This window comes from Silurus aristotelis (genome assembly GCF_946808225.1).
Source record: "Silurus aristotelis genome assembly, chromosome: 3".
NCBI classification, from domain to species: domain Eukaryota; kingdom Metazoa; phylum Chordata; class Actinopteri; order Siluriformes; family Siluridae; genus Silurus; species Silurus aristotelis.
This window is the reverse complement of record NC_139576.1, coordinates 23316824-23330878: the sequence shown is the minus strand read 5'-3', so window position 1 is coordinate 23330878 and position 14055 is coordinate 23316824.

The window sequence follows — 14055 nt, the reverse complement described above, 5'->3', positions numbered from 1 at the left end:
AAACACTTCCTGAAACAGTTTGCTTTGTTAAAAAAAAAAAAAAAAAAAAACTTATATATATATATATAAAAGAATCATCAAAAAAGAATGACTGATTAAGACCAATATTAAGGTGTTGCAATCGTCCAGTCAGAGTCCAATCTCAACCTGATTAAAATGCTATGGCTGGACCTTAAGTCAGCTGTGTATAAATAAAAAGCCACAAACATCAATAAACTGAAGCAAAATTCCTCCATAACGATATGAGAGATTGGTAAAGTCTTACAGAGCATGATAACTTTAAGTTATTGCTGCTAAAGCTTCTACAAGCTATTGAATCATAACGTGTACTTAATTTTTCACACATTGTTAATTGATATTTTTCTTTATTTTTGTAAAAGTAAATAATGACAGTGTAATATGTCATGTGCAATTGTATATATGCTTTATATACGCTAAAATCTTGTAGGCTATGTTAAGGGAGTATACGTCTAGAGATATTATACTATACATTGTTTTAGGGGCTAAATCTGTCAAGCTCAGATTTCAACAGGGCAGAAAAGAATCAGAGGTAGAGTAAATTAAAAAAAGGAAAGAAGGGTGTATTTTTTCTTTCAAAGAAATATGGGACAATTGAGTTAACGTCCCTGCTCCATGACCTCTGACCTTGCAATCGCCCAGGGTCAAGACACTGAGCATAGACTGATGACAGACCCTGTATGGCCTTTTCTGAGAGAGAGAGAGAGAGAGAGAGAGAGAGAGAGAGAGAGAGAGAGAGAGAGAGAGAGAGAGAGAGAGAGAGAGAGAGGTGGGGGAAGGTGGGAGGATTGCCTGCCAGTTACGAATTTAGTAGCAGTCTCTGAGTTTTAATGGAAAGGGGTGTTGACTGATTAATATGCATGAATTTGGGAACAGTTGTGGTTTTGTGCTGGACTGTGCTTTTCTCACGAAAGATGGGACGGCCAAGGGAATGAATGCATTAGTGCTCTGAAGGCCAGGGAAGAAAGAGGAAGACAGAGAAGTGAAAGAGAGGTGCTGGACAAAGGAGGAGGGGGGCTCTTCTGCTTTTCCATCAAACAAATTAAGAAGTGAGGCAAAAACGGGAGGCTGGTCTTTAAGTGGGGGTGATATCAGTTTTCTTCTGCCTTTCAGCCTTTCTCAAGCCGACGAGAGTTCTGAACATGATCCAAAATCACTCCCCTCTCAGTAACAATCGGATTTAGAGCCAAGCGTGAAATAGTTTAGCCCATTAGTCAAAATTTTAAGCCAAGTTGGCCACCACAATGAAAATAGTCAAACACTCAGTGATGAATATCTCATCAAAGACAATATATAAGGGAAATAAAGTACAGCTGAAGTTCTAATTATAAATAAAAGCCAAAGATTACACCTTTTGTATAGTGCAATGTATGTATGGTGAAAAGTTGAAACAAAAGTGTTCATCATGTTCAATTTGTTATTTCTCATTCTCTGCAAAGATCCATTATCAGGATACCCCAAGAGAGAAAATGCTCAACATCCTGTGCTCAAACTCCCCTTCTTTAAGGGTCTGCATTATGCTAGTTTCATTTCTTACCCCTCCCAAATGTTTCTTTCCACCGTTGCCTTTATCTTCACCTCTGCATCTCCCCCTTCTCTCTCTCTGGACATGCAGAAGGAGGACTATTGTTCCCTCTCTCCCAGCATAGCCTGGGGCCCTGCAGCCTGGCTTGTCATGGTAATAGCTCTGAATGATGTGGTAATGGGATGTAAATACCACTATACTCTTTAACATACCACCAACAGAACACACATCCAAAACTTTACTCCTTGTCCTGATCTCTGTTCATCTCTCTATCTCTCTCTCCCACCCCCCCCCCACCCTCCTCTCTCTCTCTCTCTCTCTCTCTCTCTCTCTCTCTCTCTCTCTCTCTCTCTCTCTCTCTCTCTCTCTCTCTCTCTCTCCACATCTCCTAATAGGCAAAGCTAAAGAGTGAACAATTAAGGAGATTTTAACTAGTACATACAGGTCGGAGGACAGGATAACCATTTTTGTGGAATCAAAAGGCAACTTTGGCTTGTTGGTTGAGCTGTGGGAAGTTGGAGGTAATGGAGGGTGAAGGTTTAGTCAGCCTTTACCACAGACAGCAGCTATTTCAGACACCATTATAAAGCTCGTAAAGCCATTACACACCACTGTCTGCACCGTCATTAAGAGATTAGAGGCTAAGACATATGCCTGCCAGCCTTTAATCATAATATTGCATGAATTCAAGGATTTAAAACAAGAGGCAAATGACACATTAGTAAAATTATGATGCAGTTTAACAAGATAAAAAAAAAAAAAAAAAGGCTGACACAACAATATGATTGATCTTGTATACAGTGATTTACTAAGCAATTTTCACACATTTTTGTTCTGTACTATCCAAGCTGAAAGGCTAAAAAAAAAAAATCATAAATCAAAGAAAGGAATCACACAGGATCTTGACTAAATTTGTATTGAAATGTCTAGTGATCTGTCATAGCTACGTTCTTTTTAAAACCATGATTAATAGCCAATTATATATGCTAACTGGATTTTTTTAATTGTTTCTTATTCATTATTGTATAATCATCAGTATTTTATATCTACTCTGTATTCATATTGTATTACTCTTTGTATTATCCTCATCATTATCCGGCAAAAGACATCTTATATCATGACAGATTCAATTATCTCCCATGAGTTATCAGACATCCTACTAATCTGCCCTCATCAAAGCCCAAGCACAGCTTTACCCTGCAGTTAATGATGAAGCTCCTAGTGCCATGGTGGTCTGCACTCACAGCATTGCAAGGTCAAGATAGTACGTGCCACTGATGCCATCCTATCAGCACTTCCTGTGCAAAAAACAGTGAAGAATAAGACATAGCATGGCATAAGGGTTAGAGAACATGATGAAGGAAGGAGATATAAGATGGAGCGATAGGAAAAAGCAATAGAGATATGGATGGACAGCAGATGAAAGGAAGGAGGAAGGAGGGTCACCCTCCTGCCAGGCTCATCCCAGCTGATAGCTTTATCTGTCCTTTCTTCCTTTGTTTCACCCGCTCTTCCTCCCTTAATTCTCTCTCTCTCTCTCTCTCTCTCTCTCTCTCTCTCTCTCTCTCTCTCTCTCTCTCTCTCTCTCTCTCGCTCTCTCTCTCTCGCTCTCTCTCTCTCCCTCTCTCTCCCTCTCTCTCTCTCTCTCTGATCACCATGTCCCTTCTCACTCCTCCAAGGCAGGCTCTCCTTCCTTTCTTTTTTCTCCAAAAGATGCAAACTCAAAGAGACTTCATTCATCACTGATGATAAACATAGACACACAATGTGCCGAAAAAGGTAAAAAAAAAAAAAAGACAGAGAAAGACTTCTATTGTTTGATTGAGGCACCGATTTCATCTTAGAAACAAACACAAATTCTGTATTCCTCCATTTTTAAGCTTTCACACAGTTGCATCATCCTTCAAAACCTGAAGTTTTAATCTTAAGAAAGTTTCAAAAACTTTGTTACTATACTGGACACTATACTCTGTACTGTACCGGTCGCCGCTACTGTGTTACTGTCTTTCCTTGTCTCATGTTGTCTCTTGTCCTTTCCCCTCCCTTTTTGCACTAAATGTTGCACATATGCACTTTGTGTTGTTAGTCTAAAGTTATGTGTTGTCTTCCTTGTGATCTCTTCTGTTAATTTATGTTGATTGCTGTAGCACATTGGTCCTGTGGAAATGTTGTTTAATTTCATTGTGTTGAAATGACAATAAAACATACTTTACTACTACTATTATGCCTATTTTATATAACTATATTATATTATGTTTTTGTTTGTTTGTTTTACATTTATAATTAAGTACAATAAAATGTATTATAAAAATCCCTTATTTTGTTGAAGTGCACCGCTATGAAGCCAAACAATTTAAATTCCAATTATTGACATTTCAGATTTGTTTATTAATCCCAGGAACATCTGCAAAACCATATGACTGACTAATCCTGATACATTCACCCAAAACTGGGAAGGAGTTCAGCACAGGCTCAGCACCAAAAGAAAAAAACATGAAAGACAGAGATCAGTGCAAATTACCGTTATAATAACTAGCTTCAGTAAATGACTTTAAAATTGAATTTAGTGACAAATCTTAACACAAAAGGGAAAAAAATTTTACTCAGTGACATCCTGCAGCTTGTCATTGGACCCGCAGTCTTGCTATACGACTCAGTGATTCTCTAAAGGACCTGCATGGTCTCTCTGTCTCTCTCTGTCTCTCTCTGTCTCTCTCTGTCTCTCTCTGTCTCTCTCTGTCTCTCTCTGTCTCTCTCTGTCTCTCTCTGTCTCTCTGTGTCTCCCTCTGTCTCCGTCTGTCTCCGTCTGTCTCTCTCTCACTCTCTCTCACTCTCTCTCACTCTCTCTCACTCTCTCTCACTCTCTCTCACTCTGACTCAGTATCATCTACCATACAGCTGAGCCACATATACTTGAGTTTGGGATGATAATATATTCCAGCCACAAAGCCAGCTGAACAATGTTGCATATAAAAAAGGGTTCTTTTCGGCCTTCCTGAGGAGTGCCTGTTTTCGGACCCTGTGTTTTGAGTTTCTCTCCCTTCTTTAAATGACAAAGTAAATCCTCATGGCAGCCCCCTACGAGATTCCCCCACCCACTTCCTACCCATTACCCCCAAGCTCCAAGACAGGCCAACAAAAGGGCCCATTTGCACGGTGTGAGGGCATAATGCAGTTATTAGTGCGAAGAGCTGCAGAGGGTCAGAGGGGGAGAGCCACCCTCCTGCCCCAGTACAATGCAGGCCAGTGGGCTGAGCCGGGGGGCTCGGGGTGCCGGCCATTCGGCTTTTCTTCTCAAACCTTTTTTCATCAAAGAGTCACTTGATTCACAGCTTTGTAATAAAACGTCTCTGTTTTTCAGAAATAAATTACTCAAGAATAAACCTGGCAAATATTTCAGGTTTTCCAGCAAATTAAAGTACTTTGTTAAAAAAAATCTTAGCAGCTCAGCATTGACATTTGAAGCATTAAACCTTCAATCACTCTAATTACCATAATAAACTCCCACCTAGGAGTCATGACAGCCACTGAATCATGGTTTGAAGGGACCTCCTTATTAATAACATTTCAAAGAAAAAATGTTTGCTTTTGATACAGTTGCTAGGTTCTATACCATTAAGTGAAATGAAGAGTCTCATTATTATTACCACATCAGAGCAACTAAAATCTGAGCCTAACTCATCAGTCTTGGGCCCATTTCTTCCACTGAGACCGTCCTAGCTGAAGCCTCAATCTGCTGCCTTCCACCATGCCCCATTATTAACCCTCTCCTTATCCTTCGCTCACTCACAACTCATTCAGATGGCAGACTGACATCGCTTTGATCTTGAATCTCTCCACTCCATTTTTATTCTGTAAAGTTAACTCAGGCTGTCCCAGAGAGAGATAAACACTAAATCCTGCTCATCCGGCACCTCATCAGTCTGACTCCGGCTTAGAAGATGGGATAGAAACCTCAGACATACAAAATCAGCTTTTGTCTTTATGTACACATGAATATGTGCATATCTGATTTTATATATGCATACACAGCGGCTCTCCAACATCAAGCTTTTTTAAAATAAAATAGTGCATTACTACTAAAGTGTGAAATAACACAGTGTATGTATTATGTATTCTGTAGTAGGAAGACGTTTAGCACAGACTGACCTGAAAACTTTCTCATTCATAGCAAAGCTCTAATACAAAACATACTGGAACCATCTGAACTCTAGTTCTCTGTGTATATTTGAGTCACAGGCTGCACTATATATGCTATGGTCTACATTTGGGTTTATAATTAACATTTATATTATAAAATAAAGAAACCCCTGGTGGTCTAGTGGTTAAGATGCAGCGCTCCCACCGCTGCGACCCGGGTTCGATTCCCGGTCAGGGAACCATCCCCAGCCACTCTCAGTGCCGGTCCCAAGCCCGGATAAATTGGGGAGGGTTGCGTTAGGAAGGGCATCCAGCGTAAAACATGTGCCAAATCAAACGTGCGGAGGATCCGCTGTGGCGACCCCTAAAGGGAGAAGCCGAAAAGAAAGTTTTTATTATAAAATAAAGAAAAGATTGCAGTCTTTGATATTTTAATATTTCAAATATACTTTTGTTCCTGTGTGTTTTTTCCTTTGGTTTCTTTCCAGCTCCAAAAAGTTACCATAGTGGTAACTGGTGTATTCTCACCTCAGAAATTCAGTGTTCGATTTAGATCCTTAGGGCAAAGAGGTTTCACCTTTCATGAATGTTTCAGAATTAAACCTTTACATTGAATGAGAAGTTCGGTAAATAAGTTCACAGTAGGCTAAGGCTACTTAAAGTTTCCATTCCTAACACAATCAGCACCATGTGTTTTTTGAACCAGAAACTATGTCTTAGAGTAAAGGTCAGTAATGCAAATTACAACAGAAAGACTTTGAAAAAGATCTAGGTCAAATGTTTGCAGCATTAGAGCATGAGCTAGAGGTGGCAGATGAGCTTAAGATTCACAGCACAATATTTTTGATGGAGCAACATCTATCATGAAACTCATAACAAATGCATCTTGCTGGTTTTTAGTAATACATTCAAAGCATTCAGTGGTGGAAAGTTTCCAGTAAACTTGCTGAATCAGCAATCAGAGCAACCTTGTTAAAATGAGACAATCAATAAAGCGATGAGAAAACCTGCCAAAAATGTCTTAATAAGAACTGTGTACATTTAACCTGATTAAGCTAAATCTGACCCACACCCCCCAATCAGAGATTTGTAACCCCCAAAATATGCAGCACTGATAAAAGCAATGTCCCCTGATGAAGATTGCACACGGCAAGGAGACAGAATGTCTGCAGAGGAGCACAGATACAGTACAAGGCCAGAAGGCCAGTGGACGATAGTCCTGGTCTTCGTCCTCTAACAGCCACAGAGCAGATTTACAATATCTGGCCTCCTATCAATCCCAGAATCTGCGGAATGTGATTGGCCAACTCAATAGGCAGACTCCTATCAGGAGTAGGGTTCGGTTTTCTGTCAGTTTATTGATAAAATAGCCACTCTTTCTCTCACTCTTTCTCCTTTCATCTGAAGTGTGCTCCTTTAGCACGGAAGCTGTCAGAAGTGTTATGCCAGGCCGGAGACATCTGCAATCACCCCAGCGATACAAAAAAAAAAAGGACTGAGAGAAACACGGGGAGAAAATGTGCAGGCATAGAATTTAAAAAAGTTATTTATCAATACAATTGCACAAACATCACAGGGAATTTTCATTCACTGAATAGAATATATCTGATAGTCAAGCATCAATTAATGATGTTAATGTATCCACTATGCTGATGATATTCATCACAAACTAAGTAGAACAAAAGATAAGAAAGTAAGAGCATTTTGAAACTTCTGAGAGAAAGAGAAATTAAAGATTATCATAAATTGAGAGGAATTCATTAACGGTGGCAAATATTTCAAAAACCCCCAATTTTGTAATAAAAAATAAATAAATTTTAGACGTCGTCATGGAAACTGTAGGCCCATGATGCTAGACTGCATGTCTCTAAGTGTGAATAGACCAAAGGAACCAGACACACACACAAACTTAAGTCAAAGATTTCAGGGATCACAGTGGTGAGCATTAAAAGATGGAGAGAGTGTCACTATTTCTGTACACACACACACACACACACACACACACACACACACACACAAACACAAACACTATTTGGAATTGTCAGAGAACAGTTAGTGTGTACTGTCTTCTACCAATAATTAGTTTTCCTAAAGCAGTTAAAAAACAAGCATGTGTAGTTTGCTGGTTTCATAACTGAATGTCATGATAACAAATTCACTTTGTGTGTCTGTGTGTGCATGTGTGTGTATGTGTGTGGTGTGCGTGTGCAATAGTGATATTAAAATAACATACTTTCAATTCACACAGTTTCATATGAACAAAGAAGTGTTCTTAAGCCATTAAAGACTGTTAATAGTGGAAAGGTATGCACAAATAAATATAAACCATAGGAAAAATGTAAAATTTAAAGAAGGTCATTCTTATCTTATGTCTTTCAAATAAATACTTATAGATCTAATATAATATAATCATTAGATCTATACCTTACATTAATCTCAGTAAACAATAATAATTAAATCAATTATACAACAAAATGTGCACAGGAATATAAGATACAATAACCTGTTACATCAACTTACTTTTGCCTTTTCAAAATCTTTACTATCAGAAAATAAACCCATCAGCCCAAAAATCCTGGTGATGCAACACATTCAGTATCTTACTGTGTGCATGAGAGAAAGAAAGGACACTATGAAATAGTGAGCTATAAAGAGGCAGAGGAGAGCCAATGGAAAGAGATGTAGTCTCATGTTAATAAATATAACATGAGGATAAAGACAGTTCTATCTTTTTACAAAGGCAGGAATTCTCATTTAAGGTCAGAATTCAAAGAATTTTCATTCAAGGTCAGCTCACAACACCGACCCCTTCATTATACCACTTCTAGTTTATATTTCAAAAACCATAAGCCTCCTAACTATGCTGACACAAATGCAGAAGCACGTCACCACATTGCCAAAAAAAAAAAACACCCATGTGAACCTGGAGCTGTGTGGCAGCAACATTACCCATAATGTACAATAGCCATCCAAATATTTTTTTCAATCCTAGTGCTGGTTTTTTGCTGGCAGTTTTATAATGTCTTTTGTAAACCTTTCTATCTGCCGGACCAGAGGTACACCCTTAATTATCAAGAAATATAAATAAAAATATGTGTAACTATCAGTGCTTCACACCTCCAGAAATAAAAAATTGTGGTGAAAGGATTATCAAAGTAAAATATTTATATATATTATTTTTTATATATATTTCTATAAAAAATTTATAATTATATAGATATCTGTGAAGCTAGATATTTAATCTATCTTATCTATGAAGACCAATTTTTTATGTTTTACACAGGGTTGTAAGGAGTAATTTAACAAATGTTCAAAGATATTAGTGCATTTCACAATTCTTTTATAGATCTCAGAATAACATTTTAGAAATATTATTATAGTATTTATAATTCAAGTTTATATTTTAAATTACATTTTCTCCTGTTTCTGACTCCCCCCCCCACCACACACACACACACACACACACACACACACACACACACTTTTTCTCTTCCTATATCTTAGTTCTAAACTGTTATTGGAACCTATTGGAGAATCAGCCCTGAGGACATGTTGAGGAAAAACTCTCGCTCATACACACAGAGCACGCATGTGTCTCTCTCCCAGCCCGGTATAGCCAGAGGGGCTTAAGCAGCAGCCCGGCTCCTCAGAGACTGATTAACGCAGGCATGTCTCCACGCAGGAGAGCATATCTTACACTCCTCCTCAAAGAGAGCAATCACACACACACACACACACACACACACACACACACACACACACACACACACACACACACACAAACATTCTAAATGTTACGTGTCAGGAACTGACATAGAGGTTCACAGAGAAAAACACTCACACAGAAGACACAAAACATTTACCTATCCAGTTTAAGCAGTGTTTAACAGTGGCCATGTGGTGAGAGCTGAATGCAGCAATGAGTGATTGTGCCCCCGTCCTCTACCTCACCGCACAAGCCTGCTCTGCTTTCATCCTGACTCCCCCTTCCCTTGCTGCTGCCTTTTGTCTGGATGTGCTAATATCCCAAATGCAACGCTCCAAACTGTGCAAGCCTACTGTGAGAGGAAGATCAATACTGCACCCAGCTCTGCCCTGTTACTCGAGGTTATGTAAATGCCTACAATCTTTCTCCCAAAAAAAACCCACAAACACTTGCACACAGGACTCTAACCAACAGCTCTAAGCACTATTCCTACATTTTAAAAAACTACAGCCTGACATGGTGAGGGAGTAGAGTAAGGGAGTGGGCAGGGTGGATTTTTTTTGCCCATCGATTTCCTGTCAGGTTAAAAGACCAACTTGCCTAGCAGCATTTGAGTGCTCTTCCTCAGTTGCTGTGAGCAAGTCATCCAATAAACCCAAAAAAAATTAGCCGTTAGACCAACCAGATCAATACCAGCACCACATAGCACTGAAGAACACAACCAGAGACACTGGACAACTATTTTTATGAGACCTGATCATCACCTTACAGTCAATTATAGCTTCTCACATGACTGAGAGTTCAGTGGGATCAGAGGGTTCAGAAAGATGAATCAAAAATGATGACTGAGATACTGCAGGAGCTCCAAACACAAGTGAAATAAATAAATATCATCTTCACTGGTTGTGTAGGCTGTCTTCCTGAGAACTTTGATTCAACCCAGAGTGGAGCGGAAGAAATTATAACAATCACCTCATACAGTATTGTACCATAGGACCTTCATTATTGAATCCTTAAAGCACTTGAGAAGAAAAAAAGCACATATTTCCTACAAATGTGATGCTTCGTACTTTCTCAGAACCAGTCACTTATTTAGACCACTGTCCCTTGGTTCCACTGGTTTGAGAGACAATATTAAATCAGAACTGCGGGTTAAATAAAAATAGATATTATGCAGTTAATTTCAATCCTAAATCATCTTTAATCTTAGTCTCAAACAGTCACAGTGTCAGTAACCTTTTTACAGAATCATGCAGATTGCAAAAGGACCATTTCATGTATACACACTTCTGTGCACTAGTTTCCAGAGTAAAAACAAACTCTCAAACTGTGACACAAAGGATTGTCATAGCATGGAAAACTGACTTAATTCAAGTTTAAAAAAACGCCTACTCATCACTGCCCAGTGTAAATGAGGTAAATTTTCATGTCTGCCAGTGGGCTACCAAAATGTCTGTGGATGGTCATCTTCCATTTCCTTATGAATGAGGTGAACCAGAAATGTAGCAGACTGACTAGTGAATGTTAGATATCTAGCTTCTGACACTCAATTTATTATAAAATTACGAGAACAAATCTACTCAGTGGAAAATATGTTTAGCTTTAGTAACTTTTATTATAGTTTCTTCTGAATATCTAATTTATCCGTTAAAATAAACTGAGCTGCTGCAGTTGCTGTTAAAATTTGTTACAAAACATAAAATAAAAATAATTTGTGGTTCTGGAACTAATCCAATATACCCCATCTTGGAATCCGCTCAGTGGTGCTGGAAAAGCTCAGGATTATTTGGTATGAATCAGTACCAGCAACCTGATGTAATAGAGGCATCATGGCTACAAGGGATCAGAAAACAACACTTTTGAGACCGAGCAACCTTCACACTGAAATTATTCCACAAACACAAGCAAAGGCTAATGCATGTGGATGCGCTTGTCAGTGCACTCAGACAGTAAACAGAAGGTTTTCCCTGCCTAATATTGCATGTGTGTGTGTATGTCTTCCTGTTGTCTAAAGGATCACATGTTTATTAATCTTACACCAGAATGTCGCTATCAAACAGTGCAGAACTCCCACAGGGGGCCCTCTACCCTGTTTTCATCTCTCTCCAGTGACAAACACAAGATGGCCGGCCCCACCCCTGTTAGTTTACACAAGCCTGTTAAACATCCCCTGCCTCTTGCCCTCTGCACCGGCACCCCAGCACCAGGCCGCACAGCCAGAACAGCCTTTCTGCTCATTTGCCAGTGGAGCGTACATGCAGTGTATTTGTGCTGCATAAATCATTCTTTCATCGCTTCTCCCCCTTCCCCCTTCTCTGGGCACCATGTTTTTTTTTCCAGGTTGGTGTAGGTAATGTACCACTGGCCTATACTGTAGCAGCTCTGTAAAGCGCTGACGGATTGGAGCCAGCTGGCCAGGACTACAGCACTCTGCCCAACATTCTTGCCCGGCTCGAGTGCACTTCATTGCTGCCACCTTCACAGCAGCCATCAGGAGAAAGCAGACCCTGCAGAAACAGCCACTTTATTCATTCATGCCCTCATTCACTTGTTTAGTCAGCAGAAATATTGAGAATGTATGAGCGATTTGAGCTGTAATGTTTAATCAAGAAGCGAGATGAAGAAAAAGTCTGAGGGAAATTAAACATTTTGAGTAATTATAATGCTTTTTTCATTTGTGACACCTCATAATCAGTAATGTTCCTGTATAACAAAATAAAGCGGTTTCAATTGAATCCAGACTAGTTAATGCAGTGTGTGTGGGTGAAAATGAATGTGTTTGGGCAGGGGGGGGGGGGACGTCGGGAAGGCATATGCGGAGTTCAATCTGGACTTTGATGATCCCATGTTTCTCTAAACTATTTTACCTAAAAAGCACGCTGGAAGACGGCTGTGTTTAAGTTAACTGTATAGCGTGTTTACACTATGAGGACTTCTTCCACTGTGGAAAGGCGTCTGTTGAATAAGAAGATTATTAAAATGATGCATGGTCTTTGACAGTTGGCCACTTGAGTTTGACAAATGATGTAGAAACTTCTTCCATTCAGTGGAATCTTTAGATAGACTGAAAGCAGAATTGGAACGCTGTGTGCAGTCAGAAATGCAGAGGAGAAAACTAAGAATAAAAATGACAAAACAGAAATATAACATGCACCAAACATGACACTGAATACAGCCTATAGTAGTAGGCGTAGCAGAGCTGTTTACATTGATGCTGCTTTACCCCGAATAACAAAGTTCCTGTCCCCTTTCCCAGCCCCCCACACACACTTGCTGCAGGCATGAGGAGAAAACACTTCACCGGGTTTAGGAACCTTTACTGCTCTAATTAATAACAGGCCTGGCTCTGTGCTCCTGTCACACACAGACATTCATATGAATATACTTATATGAAATGGGTCATAAGGGCATGAGATAATGTTTGTTATGGAAAGTTAAACAAGAGTGTGCAAATGAAATGTTTTTAAATGTTTTCAGTTGGACGTCTGGATTTAAAACAAATTTGCAAAATTAACTAATCAAATTTCCCTTATGGTTTCTGATACATAATATTTATATAAACTTCAAAGACATTCAAATCCTTTAAACAACTTTTCATGGATCAATTTGCTTTGGATTATATGATTTACTAAGAATCAGGAATGAGGAGTTGGTGTTGGTCTCACGCCAGAAGCTGAATTGCAGGTCACATAGGTACGCTTGTTCTACAGAGTTCAAGCTTTCCTTTTGTATTAAAACAGAAAGCACAAAACAGTATAAAGGTAAGGGTCCTGTGAATAGTCCTTCCCCATGATCATCATGTTACCTGCTTACAGCGCCGAATGTCATTTAAGATTCTCAGCAATGTATCACCTTAATGCTGTCCCTGAGCACTGCCACAGAGTCCTGAGGAACCTGCATTTCCTGTCTCTCTCTCACACACACTCTCACTCATTCCTCCTAGTAGCCTCCCTCCAGTCCATAGCTGATTATACTGCTCATATATATGTGAGCAGAGATTTATAAGGTTACATGAGGGTATACATTAGGAGTTATGTAGACAGGGATATACAGATCAGAGTGTATAGAGTGGGTTACATAGACAAGACTAGCATTTAGAAATAGGAAACGTACTGTGATGCGATATGGGTAGAAGTATACAAAGAAAGTTATATGGACATGGATTTACTGAATATTTACGAGATATAAAGAAATTCTGTATAGAAATGGCATATAGTGCGGTAAGTGAAAATGGTCATAAGGACGAACTCAGGTATATATAAAGGACAGTGCTCTCTTATCATGTGCTGTGGATGTCAGTACAAGCAGCTTGCTCTGACTGTCTAGAAAAAAAAGACTAAATCAAACAGAGAGAACTCACTCTCACACACGCTGACACACTCTTGCTTGCAGATAAGTGTCCTATCTTCATCAATCCGTCACAAGCATCTTCACACCCCTGCACTGCAAGAGAGTAGATAAGAGCCAGCGTTTCTTGCCAACTCGGATGTGTTGAAAGCTTGGTCAATATTCTGGCACCACCCATCCTGCTGGATGTTAGGCAAGAGAGGAATATCAGGCATGTCTTAGCTTCAGGGGAATGTAGCAAAAGCTTCACAGAGCTGCCAAGCTAAAGCTACACCAGCAGCATAGAGCCTAATTGACCACAGTGATATACACTTGGCCC